Here is a 10,284-nt window from a genome sequence, read left to right as displayed (position 1 = left end):
AAACACCCGTGATGAGAGAGAATCATCCATCGGCTGCCTCCTGCTCGCCCCCGACTGGGTTCAAGCCCTGCAACCCTGGCCCCTGCGGCCCAGGAGATTGGAGCACCACCCCATGACACAAGGACGCCCATTCGATTCCCGGTCAGGCCACGAGCCTGGGGTTTGGGGCTTGATCCCCGGCCGGGGGCGCCCCCCTCCTGCCACTGCCGGCTATTTGGGTCACAGGGACGACGGGGACAGAGGCAGGCCGAGAGCGTGAGGCAGGCAGGGCCTGGGGTGCCGTGTGTTAGAGGTAAACGCTGTGCCTCCCTGTCTCACCAGGAACCCGCCAGGACCCCAAGATTCACCCACGGAGACCAGGGCCCTCCGTCGTCTCCTTCACTGTCCAGGGCGGCTCTCTCTCGCCCCAATTGCATTACCTCCTCCCCTCCCCTCCCCTCCCCTGCTCCCCTTCCAGAGAAAGTGTCCTCACATCTTGGATTTCACAACAGACAGTATTTGCCCTGTTTCCACGGCTGGGGGCGGGGACGGGGTCCGGGGAGCAGGGGTCGGGGAGGAAGCCTTCTCTGTAGAGATGTGATCACACGCAAAAAGCCAGACTCTTTTAGGATCCATTGTGTGTGTTTTTTATTAATGGCTAACATTAAGGTCTGCTATTTATAGCTCCTCTCTCTCTCTCTCTCTCTCTCTCTCTCTCTCTCTCTCTCTCTCATTTGCAGGCTCACCTCTTGCACAATTAAATCCTTGGCGCGAGCCACCGATGGGACTCATCGGAATATTAATCAAAAGCCAGTGAAAGGGGGGCTCAGTCAGGCCGCCCCTTATGCAGACGAGCCATTTAAAAAACGTAGACTTTTTATCGATCTCAGAGAGGAAGGAAGAGGGAGAGAGAGAAACATCAGTGATGAGAGAGAATCATGGATCGGCCGCCTCCTGCACGCCCGCTACTGGGCATCGAGCCCGCAACCCAGGCCTGTGCCCTGACGGGGAATCGAACCCTGACCTCCTGGTTCCTAGGTCGACGCTCAACCACCGAGCCACGCCCGCCGGGTGAACATAAGCTCGTTATCCAGAGTCTCCCTGCCTGGCCAGTGTGGCTCAGTGGGTTGAGCATCATCCCGTGCACCAGGAGGTGGAGGGTCCATCGCACATCAGGGCACAGGCCCGGGTTGTGGGCTCGATCCCCAGTGGGGGGCGTGCAGGAGGCAGCCGATCCGTGATTCTCTCTCATCATGGATGTTTCTCCCTCCCTCTCCCTTCCTCTCTGAAATCAATAAAAATATATTTAGAATAAAAAAAAAACACCCAAAAAGCAGGAATTGTGTACCTGGGCACTCAGCCGAAAGGGATGAAGACAACCAGGTGTTTGAAGTCTCTTTGTAAGTCTAGGTGGTTTGCTCTTGTCATGTATCTGATACTAGAGGCCCAGCACATGACTTTAACATATTAATGGCTGCGCCTAAACCTGGGCTCTAACTTTCGGAGTCGCCTGCATTCAGGTTTGTTTCCCTAAAGCAGAGCCGGAGGGAGGAACTGGGCTCAGGTGGTTGATGGGCGAGAACCCCAGGGGACACCTGCGGGGGAGGGACAGCCGTGGTGCATGCGCAGCGGAGCCCATAGCATGTGCAAAGGTCCTGGGGCAGGTGCCCAACGCCCCCCCGGCAGTCATCCGATGAGGGCTGCTCCCAGGGGCCTCAGCTCTCCAGCTCCTGGGCTCGGCTGGATCCCCAGTGGGGGGCGCGCAGGAGGCAGCCCGTCCATGGTTCTCTTCTCTCATCATGGATGTTTCTCTCTCTCCCTCCCTCTCTGAAATCAATACGAATATATTTAAAAACAAAACAAACAAAACCCCTGAAAGTTTCAAACAGGAGCCCCAAACCCCCAGAGCCACACACGTATTCGTGGTGGAAGGAGACGGATTCCTTTCTCGCACTTGCTGTTATATAAAAGCCCACCAGTGGGGCCTTCGGCCGTCATCCAAAGGGGCCCTTTGCAAACGACGGAGTGACCCCGAGACAGCGTTCGAAGGCTAGGTGAGCACCCCGAGCTCAGGCCTCACCCCGCGCTGCCCTCAACCCCCCATTTCTGGATGGAAACATTCTCCGCCCAGAGGAGGACAGGCCTTCGAGGTCTCACTGGGAGGCGCTGGAGGTTCCGACAGGGGCAGAAATGGAAGAGGGGGGACCACCTGGAGCTGGAAGAAGTATTAGCCATGGTCTGTTCACCGGGCTGGCCTGGTTCTGATCCAAAAAGGCGCCTGCTCACCTGCCTGGGAGTGGCCTGCGGGCCCTGGGAGCTCAGCTGGACATGCGGCCCAGCCTCCCCATCCGGGAGCTGCCTCTTAGGACGGAAAGACTGACAACCTGGTTGCAGAAACCGGAGCCGCCAGCCCTTTGCAGACCCCCAGCCCTTTGCAAACCCCCCAGCCCTTTGCAAACCCCAGCCCTTTGCAGACCCCCAGCCCTTTGAGAACCCCCAGCCCTTTGCAAACCCCAGCCCTTTGCAGACCCCCAGCCCTTTGCAAACCCCAGCCCTTTGCAAACCCCAGCCCTTTGCAGACCCCCAGCCCTTTACAGACCCCCAGCCCTTTGCAGACCCCCAGCCCTTTGCAGACCCCCAGCCCTTTACAGACCCCCAGCCCTTTGCAGACCCCCAGCCCTTTGCAGACCCCCAGCCCTTTGAGGACCCCCAGCCCTTTGCAAACCCCAGCCCTTTGCAAACCCCCAGCCCTTTGCAGGCCCCCAGCCCTTTGCAGACCCCCAGCCCTTTGCAAACCCCAGCCCTTTGAGAACCCCCAGCCCTTTGCAAACCCCAGCCCTTTGCAGACCCCCAGCCCTTTGAAGACCCCCAGCCCTTTGCAAACCCCCAGCCCTTTGCAGAACCCCCAGCCCTTTGCAAACCCCAGCCCTTTACAGACCCCCAGCCCTTTGCAGACCCCCAGCCCTTTGCAGACCCCCAGCCCTTTGCAAACCCCCCAGCCCTTTGCAGGCCCCCAGCCCTTTGCAGACCCCCAGCCCTTTGCAAACCCCAGCCCTTTGAGAACCCCCAGCCCTTTGAGGACCCCCAGCCCTTTGCAGGCCCCCAGCCCTTTGCAGACCCCCAGCCCTTTGCAAACCCCCAGCCCTTTGCAGACCCCCAGCCCTTTGAGAACCCCCAGCCCTTTTCAGACCCCCAGCCCTTTTCAGACCCCCAGCCCTTTGCAGACCCCCAGCCCTTTGAGAACCCCCAGCCCTTTTCAGACCCCCAGCCCTTTTCAGACCCCCAGCCCTTTGAGAACCCCCAGCCCTTTGCAGACCCCAGCCCTTTGCAGACCCCCAGCCCTTTGCAGACCCCCAGCCCTTTGAGAACCCCCAGCCCTTTTCAGACCCCCAGCCCTTTGCAGACCCCCAGCCCTTTGCAGACCCCCAGCCCTTTGCAGGCCCCCAGCCCTTTGAGGACCCCCAGCCCTTTGCAAACCCCAGCCCTTTGCAGACCCCCAGCCCTTTGCAAACCCCAGCCCTTTGCAGACCCCCAGCCCTTTGCAGGCCCCCAGCCCTTTGCAGGCCCCCAGCCCTTTGCAAACCCCAGCCCTTTGAGAACCCCCAGCCCTTTGCAGACCCCCAGCCTTTGCATGCCTCTGAACTGCCCACTTGGCACACCCCTTTGCCGACCTCCCCAAGTAATCTGTGTCCTTCTGCCCCAGATAAGCAGCTGGCTTATGGGGGGCGGGTGCAGAGCAGATTTTTGTGGGTGACCTGCCGCTCTCCCAGCTGCCGGCAGGACTGGAAGTTTATTCCGGGAACACTCAGGCCTGCCTCTGCGGAACCGGCTCCAGGTCCGACAGGAAGCCCAGCCCATCAGGTTCTGGGTTCCAGCTGGTTACCGCTCCCTTCGTGGGCGCAGAAGCTGGAGCGGCAGCCGCCTGGCCCTAGGGCTCACCTGCCAGGCAGGGAGTCAGACACCGCGAGCGGCCCTCCTGGGTCCGCCAGGACGGAGAACCCCGAAGTGGGGGCCTGCTTTCCCCTCCCCGGGTGCTCCCCTCCCCCTCCCCCAGCTCCCCAGGCCTCCCCGCCCCCAGCGACACCCCCTTTAACCCGGTTCCCCCATCCCCCATGCCCAGGCCTCCCGCGGGCTCCCCGAAGCACAGCCCCTGGGCCGATCATTTCCTGTTTCCCTGCGTCCTCTGGACCCCGGGCCCAGGACCCCGGACCCCGGGAGGATGAGGACCCCGCACCGTGTTTGGGGCGCGCGGCACGTGGGGGAGGGGCGCGCGCTGCCTGTGCGCGTCTCTTCCAAGGTCTTCGGTAGCTCCGTCCGCACGTGGGGGAGGGGCGCGCGCTGCCTGTGCGCGTCTCTTCCAAGGTCTTCGGTAGCTCCGTCCGCACGTGGGGGAGGGGCGCGCGCTGCCTGTGCGCGTCTCTTCCAAGGTCTTCGGTAGCTCCGTCCCCAGGCGCCGGCGTTGACCTCGCAACAAAGAACAGGTTCCGCCGCCGCCCCGCCCCCGCCCACCCAGGCCAGGGGGGCTCCCCAGACCACGCCCCACCAGGGGACACGTGACCCCCAGGCCACGCCCTCTCCGTCCCCCAGTGGAGGGGTCCTCCGAGCGGGACTGGGGGAGGGGGGAGGGGAGCGGGGAGGAGGGGGAGGAGCTGGTGCCTGCGGCGGGAAGGGGGGAGGGGAGGGGGCGGGGCGGGTAGAAAGGGGAAGGGCGCGAGTGGGAGGGGGAGGGGAGGGAGCTGAAAGGGGGAGGAGGAGGAGAGGAGGAGGGAGGGGGATGGGAGCCGAAAGGGGGAGGGGATGGGGGAGGGGAGGGGAGGGGGGTTGGAGATGGTGGGAGGGGGATGGAAAGTGGAGGAGGAGGGGGAGGGCGGAGAAGGGGGATGGGCGGAGGAGGGGGGAGGGAGGTTGTGCACGCGGGGGAGGGGGGCGGGGAACGTGTGTTTGGGCTCCACCCAACCCTCCCCGAGATGCAATTGCCATTTTTTGTTTTTTTTTTTTAGCCGGACTGCGTGCGTGTACAGTTCCCTTTTCTGCCAGAGCCGCCGCGTGGAGACGCGCCGCGTGCAGATCGGACCTGGGGAGCCCCCGCCGCGTGCAGATCGGACCTGGGGAGCCCCCGCCGCGTGCAGATCGGACCTGGGGAGCCCCCGCCGCGTGCAGATCGGACCTGGGGAGCCCCCGCCGCGTGCAGATCGGACCCTGGGGGGCCCGCGCTGCGTGCAGATCGGACCTGGGGAGCCCGCGCCGCGTGCAGATCGGACCTGGGGAGCCCGCGCCGCGTGCAGATCGGACCCTGGGGGGCCCGCGCTGCGTGCAGATCGGACCCTGGGGGGCCCGCGCCGCGTGCAGATCGGACCCTGGGGGGCCCGCGCCGCGTGCAGATCGGACCTGGGGAGCCCGCGCCGCGTGCAGATCGGACCCTGGGGGGCCCGCGCCGCGTGCAGATCGGACCCTGGGGGGCCCGCGCCGCGTGCAGATCGGACCCTGGGGGGCCCGCGCCGCGTGCAGATCGGACCCTGGGGGGCCCGCGCCGCGTGCAGATCGGACCTGGGGAGCCCCCGCCGCGTGCAGATCCGACCTGGGGAGCCCCCGCCGCGTGCAGATCGGACCTGGGGAGCCCCCGCCGCGTGCAGATCGGACCTGGGGAGCCCGCGCCGCGTGCAGATCGGACCTGGGGAGCCCCTGGCGGCTTCGGGGAGGGGGCGCGGGGCCTCCGCCCTCGCCGGCTGTGGGGTTCGCTGCAAAAGAAACCTGCTCCGTCACGCATCGGCCCAGCCTTCCTGCGGCATAACAGGAAGCGGTGCTTCAAAAAACATGTAAAAACCATTAAAAACACACACGACCACCGGTCCCCGGCCCGCGGGTCCAGCGGGGGTGGGTCTGAGGCGGAGGCCGGGTGTCCCCAGGCCCAGCTGCCTGGCCGGCCCCAGGGGCACCCGGAGCTGCTCACCCCACGTCTGCAAGCCCTGCACCCCTTTTCTGCCAGGGATTTTCCCCAACACCCGGTTCACCGGGGCCCCTCCTGTGCCCCGCCCCCGTCCTCCGGCCCCAAAGCAAAGGCAGCAAAACAACCAACGCCAAGGCCCCCCCTTGCCCCCCAATAAGCAGAACCCACCCCCAGCTGCACCAGCTGCTTCTGCTCATGCCGTGAGCTCTGCGGACTGTTTCCTGCCGTTTTCTCTCTCTGGGGAGGTACCTGGCTCTGTGCACAGGCGGCTTAAACATGGTCTGGAAGGTTGAGGACACCCCCCCATGACGTCATTTTAATATACATTTTTAAAAATTGATTCCAGAGAGGAAAGGAGAGGGAGAGAGAGAGAAACATCAATGATGAGAGAGAATCATGGACCCGCTGCTTCCTGCACGCCCCCCACTGGGGATCGAGCCCCAAACCCCAGGGGGGCATCGAGCTGTGACCTCCTGGTTCCTAGGTCGATGCCCAACCACTGAGCCACACCGTCTGGGCTTATTTATTTGGTCTGACCCTCACCTGAGGATACGCTTTTATTGATATTTAAGAGCAGTGGTTCTCAACCTTCCTGGTGCCGCGACCCCTTTAATGCAGTTCCTCATGTGGTGGTGACCCCAATTTCATGGTTACAAATTGGACGTAATGAAAGCATAGCGATTCATCGCAAAATCAATATGTAATGATCTATGTGTTTTCCGACGGTCTTAGGCGACCCCTGTGAAAGGGCTGTTCGACCCCCAAAGGGGTCGCGACCCACACAGGTTGAGAACCGCTGTTTTAGAGCGAAACATCGATCCTTTACCTCCCAGACACTCCCCTTCCTGGGGATCGAGCCCACACCCGGGCATGTGCCCTGACCGGAATCGAACCCGGGACCCTTCAGTCCGCCGGCCGACGCTCTGTCCACTGAGCCACACCGGCCAGGGCCAGGAGCCGTTCTTGCTGGCAGTGATCATGGCCCCCTGGCTGGCGGCTCACGGTCCGCAGAGTCTGTGACGAGAGAGAATAGTGATTAAACATCAGTGATGAGAGAGAATCGTGGATCGGCTGCCTCCTGCACGCCCCACACTGGGGATCGAGCCTGCAACCCATGCCTGTGCCCCTCATCAGGAATTGACCAGGCCTGTGCCCTGATCGGCACTCGAACCCTGACCGGGACTCGAACCCTGACCTCCTGGTTCCTAGGTCGATGCTCAACCCCCGAGCCACGCCTGCGGGGCCGGAAGCCCGGTCTTGCATCAGCCACCATCTGCCGCCCTTTTCCCCCATCCAACCTGCTGCTGGCCACTGAAGGGACGTCCCACCATCGAGTGAGTGAGTGAGTTACTGCGGGCCCTGCTCTTCAGCCCCCCCGCCCCCCGGGCCCTCTCGAGAGCAAGCCATGCTGCGAGCCCCCCTGCAGCTCCCTGCCCCCCCCCCCCCGCCCCCCAGTCCCTCAACCCTTCGGTGCACAGGCTGACGCTCTAACCACTGAACCGCACCAGCCAGGGCACTGGTGGTTTCTTTTCGACGACCTAACTAATAATAGGACGATATGCAAATTGTCTGGGACGCCGTCAGGTATTGACCAATCAGCAGACTGTGTCCCCGCCCCCTCTGATTAATTCCCTTTTACTGTGCACAGATTTCGTGCACCGGGCCACTCGCTCATGAAGACCTGTGTATCTGGAAGGCACTTTGGTGTCCATGGGGCACGAGTCACAGCGGAAGATGAAAGGAAAGGAAGGACGTTCTCCGAGGCCCTAGGAGGGGCCCAAGCTCTGGAATTTCGGGTCACAGAGGAAAACTCGCCATCACGGCTCCCCCTCGCCTTCCCGCCCAGGCGACCTTGTCCCCTGGCATGTGGCCCTTGACCAGAATCGAACCCGGGACCCTGCAGTCCCTAGGCCGGCGCTCTACCCACTGAGCCACACCAGCCAGGGCTCCCCTGCGTTTCTCTCATGTACAAGGTCAGGCAAGGGTTGTCATCAAATTTGCTTTTTAATTGGTGGATGTCTCGTTTTATTTTTTTTTCATTGCTATTTAGAGAGAGTGGAAGGGAGAGGGAGAGACAGACAGAGAAATGTTCGTGGGAGAGAGACACTTCGATTGCTTGCCTCCCGCCTGAACCCTGGGGTGCCTCGAGCCTGCAAGTGAGGTACGTGGCCTTGAGTGGGACTCGAACCCGGGACCCTTCAGTCCTCAGGCCGACACTCTATCTACTGAGCTTAACAGGCTCGGGCCGTCAACTTATTTTGTTTTATTTATTTATTTTTAAACTTTTTTTTTTCAGAGAGGAAGGGAGAGGGAGAGAGAGAAACACCGATGACGAGAATCACAGATCGGCTGCCTCCTGCACACCCCACACTGGGGACGGAGCCCCCAACCCAGGCATGGGGGCGTGCAGGAGGCAGCCGATCCATGATTCTCTCTCATTATTGATGTTTCTGTCTCTCTCTCCCTCTTGCTTCCTCTTTGCAATCAATAAAAAATCCTATAGCCCTAACCGGTGTGGCTCAGTGGATAGAGCTTCGGCCTGCAGGCTGATAGGTCCCGGGTTCGATTCCGGCCAAGGGCATGTACCTGGGTTGCGGGCACATCCCCAGTAGGGGGCATGCAGGAGGCAGCTGATCGATGTTTCTCTCCCATCTATGTTTCTCTCTATCCCTCTCCCTTCCTCTCTGTGAAAAATCAATAAAATATATTTTAAAAAATCCTCTATAGTAAAAGCCTCATATGCTAAGTGTTCGGTCGTCTGGTCGGCCGTTCAACCAATCAAAGCGTAATATGCTAATGATATGCTCAGGCCCCTCAACCGCTCGCTATGCCGGGCACTGACCACCAGGGGGCAGGGGCTCAATGCAGGCGCTGCGCCCTTGTGGTCAGGGTTGGCTCACCACGCCCTTGTGGTCAGGGTTGGCTCTCCAATACTGGTGCATAACCACCCCTACCTCGCCGGTTACCGGGATCGAAGACATCCCAGTGCCTCTCACGTGTGGCATCACCGTGGTCACGGCTCGTGTGCCTCACACATCGGACGCCGTCCTGGTAACGGCGCGCCCGGTGGGCCCGGATTAGTCGCCAATCCACTGTATTTAACGCGTCTGAGGAGCCAAGCATAGCAGGCCCCCTGCAGCCCTCGCTCATTCTCTGTCTGCGAGGGACCACATACTTGACATTCCTGGAAAATAGCTTAGTGTCTGGGCCCCGAGTGCTCCTGGAGCAGGGAGCGCCCTGGCTGGGTGGCTCCGCTGGTTGGAGCCTCGCCTCATGCGGGGAAAGCTGGTGGGTTTGGTTCCCGGTCAGGGCCCGTGCCCAGGTTGCGGGTTCGATCCCCGGCCGGGGCTCACACAGTGGGCAGCCGAACGATGTTTCTGTCTTTCTCTCTCTAAAAATCAATAAAATAAAAAAAAATCCTCAGGTGAGGATTTAAAAAAAAAAAAGGAAAATTAATTTTTTAAAATATATATTTTATTGATTTTTTTATAGAGAGGAAGGGAGAGGGATAGAGAGTTAGAAACATCGATGAGAGAGAAACATGGATCAGCTGCCCCCTGCACGCCACCCACTGCGGATGTGCCCGCAACCAAGACCCGAATCGAACCCGGGACCCTTCAGTCCGCAGGCCGACGCGCTATCCACTGAGCCACCCCGGCCGGGCAGCGTCTGTCGTTGAGGAGCCAAAATGAGATGCACGTGTGAGATGATATTTTTAATGAGTTATTTTTTGGGGGGACGGAGTCCGGTCCAGGCTCCGTTTGCCGCAGGCTGGTTCTGATCTAGGTTCTTCCTTTTCTAATCGCTTCAGAGGGAATGATGTTCTCAGGACAAGAGTCTCCGCTCCGGCTCCCACCGGACGGGCAGCGGCATTTTTTTTTTTTTTTTAAAAACACATCTTTTTTTTCTTGTTTCTCATCTCCTACTTCACAAAATACACTCGCTTTTTATAGACACGGGAGCAAATTTTCCTCCGGGCCCTCCAAGAATAGTCCGAGTGAGACTGTGTTAGGGGCGAATCGTCAACCGCCCGCAGAAGCGTGTCCTGTCTTATTTTACGAGAAGCAGCCCTGAGATGTGGGGGACAAACGGGGACCCCGGGGGGGAGCTGCTATTTCTCGGCTGATAGTTCAGCCACAGTTTTGTGCACGGGGGTCGTTTCTAACGGACACATCCGTTAAGAATAAATGTAGGCACCCCGACGGGCTGTCCTGTGTGTTTCTATCCCTTGGCTGCACCCACAGAACCTTCGGCTCACGTTCTTCGTCCTTCTGGCCAGGATTCCCGCGGGAGCCCCCATCCCTCCGTGTCCAATGTAGTCCCCGTGTTGCAGGAAATTCACACTTTCCCCCCAGCAC

The sequence above is a fragment of the Myotis nattereri genome (assembly GCF_964212035.1).
Source record: "Myotis nattereri genome assembly, chromosome: X".
NCBI classification, from domain to species: Eukaryota; Metazoa; Chordata; class Mammalia; order Chiroptera; family Vespertilionidae; genus Myotis; species Myotis nattereri.
This window is presented reverse-complemented; position numbering follows the sequence as displayed.